We start from the raw sequence: 2291 nt of genomic DNA, 5'->3' as shown, positions 1-2291 counted from the left end.
GTTTGTCAGACGCACCGGGGAGGCTTTCTGATCAGCCTCCGGGGACGCCTTTCGCTGCCTGCCACGCCTTGGAACGACCTCCCAATCAACCACAGGCGAGGGCTCAGCCCCACTGCGGGCAGCAACCGGGGCAACCACAGCGGCGGACCGATCTGGGGACAGACGGGACGAGGTTGACATCCCCGTGATACCCGAGTCCGGCTCCCCACAGTGGTGCCCATTGGCAACAGCCTCAAGCTGCGCGACCGAAGTCAGCGCCGATTGCAGCTGTGAGCGAAGGGATGCCAAGTCAGCCCTCATCCGAACACAGCAATCGCAGTCCCTGTCCATTCTAATCGATGTTTAACAACAGTTACCGAAACACGAGTCCGTGCCTAGATGACGCAAGCGGAACACGCAAAGAATGTATCAACTAACCTGTACAAATGCCTAACGACTGCGCTACAATCTGCTGAATTTACGATTACAGTAACTAAAACTCGAAATTGCACCTCCTATACGAAACTCACACGCAATTTAAATAAGAATCTACGAAGTAAACACTAAAGCGCGATGCTACAACTGTCAAATACTATAATACGCCCGAAATATATGAATTAAACAATGCAAGTACCCAAAAACACGCAAAGAAATTAATTAAACTATCTAACAAATAAGTAAGCTAGGGTTATACGACTTGCTGCTGCAGCTGCTTATCCAACGGCGGCAGGGAGCACACTGACTGTGACCAACCGACACTGGCTGTTCAAAACAAAAACAGAAGACAGACGACTACGCGAATTTGCACTATTCAGGTACTAAGGCGCGATGCTACAACCCTCAAATACTATAATACGCCCGAAATATATGAATTAAACAATGCAAGTACCCAAAAACACGCAAAGAAATTAATTAAACTATCTAACAAAGAAGTAAGCTTGGGTTATACGACTTGCTGCTGCAAAGTACCATCTGGGCAGCACGTGGGCCAATATAATGCACCGACGATTATTGAAGTTGCAGTTGCTATGGTTGGTGACGCATTTGAACGTCGAGATATACGAATTCAGTGCAGAGATAACACAGTGCATACGATTGAAAACAGTCATCGTTCTTACGACGCTTTGTAATATCCATTGATATTTTAGGAAGAAGGAGAAGATGGGTATCATCTAATATGAAACAAAAATGCAGGACAACGTCTGTCGGGTCCGCTAGTATATACATAAATGTCTATATGTCGGGCTTATTTCAATAGTGGTACAAGTTCATTACCTACACCATTCAGCCTATAATGATTCTGAAATTAATTATCCAAACAATCAGAAAGAAAGGCTCATCTGTAGCAACAAGCCATATGCTTGAATATTTCTGGTATCTCAACTGCAGATTTTTCAGCGCTCATTTCACTTTAGGACTCTGTATCTCAAAATGAATAAAAATGGACTTGTACCACTATTGAAATAAGACCTTCATATATCAATGTCCAATGGACATAAAGAGATACAAATGAATTTCCTAACTTCTGTAAAGTTTGGAAGGTAGGAGACGAGAAACTGGCCGAAGTAAAGCTGTGAGTACTGGGCGTGAGTCGTGCTTCGGTAGCTCAGTTGGTAGAGCACTTGCCCCCGAGAGGCAAAGGTCCCGAGTTCGAGTCTCGGTCGGGCACACAGTTTTAATCTGCCAGGAAGTTTCATATCAGCGCACACTCCGCTGAACAGTGAAAATCTCATTCTGGAATTCATTATGCCGTTTGATAATAAAGACAATACATCACCTTTCATGCAGTAAATGTTAACAACTGTTTACAAGGTGTACATGACAATGCCACCCCCCATGAACCATGGACCTTGCCGTTGGTGGGGAGGCTTGCGTGCCTCAGCGATACAGATGGCCGTACCGTAGGTGCAACCACAACGGAGGGGTATCTGTTGAGAGGCCAGACAAATGTGTGGTTCCTGAAGAGGGGCAGCAGCCTTTTCAGTAGTTGCAGGGGCAACAGTCTGGATGATTGACTGATCTGGCCTTGCAACATTAACCAAAACGGCCTTGCTGTGCTGGTACTGCGAACGGCTGAAAGCAAGGGGAAACTACAGCCGTAATTTTTCCCGAGGACATGCAGCTTTACTGTATGATTAAATGATGATGGCATCCTCTTGGGTAAAATATTCCGGAGGTAAAATAGTCCCCCATTCGGATGTCCGGGCGGGGAATACTCAGGAGGATGTCGTTATCAGGAGAAAGAAAACTGGCGTTCTACGGATCGGAGCGTGGAATGTCAGATCCCTTAATCGGGCAGGTAGGTTAGAAAA

General features: G+C 45.8%; 1 non-coding gene across 1 annotated transcript; it reads left to right on the top strand.

Moving 5' to 3' along the window:
• The first annotated feature begins 1573 nt into the window (after positions 1-1573).
• Positions 1574-1648, top strand: Trnas-cga (transfer RNA serine (anticodon CGA)). Its single transcript has one exon. It is a non-coding gene; the product is annotated as a tRNA-Ser (tRNA).
• The last annotated feature ends 643 nt before the right edge of the window (positions 1649-2291 follow it).

This window comes from Schistocerca gregaria, chromosome 2, assembly GCF_023897955.1.
Source record: "Schistocerca gregaria isolate iqSchGreg1 chromosome 2, iqSchGreg1.2, whole genome shotgun sequence".
In the NCBI taxonomy this organism is placed as follows: Eukaryota; Metazoa; Arthropoda; class Insecta; order Orthoptera; family Acrididae; genus Schistocerca; species Schistocerca gregaria.
Note: the sequence above shows the minus strand (reverse complement) of the source record. Positions and strands in the feature narration are given on the sequence as shown.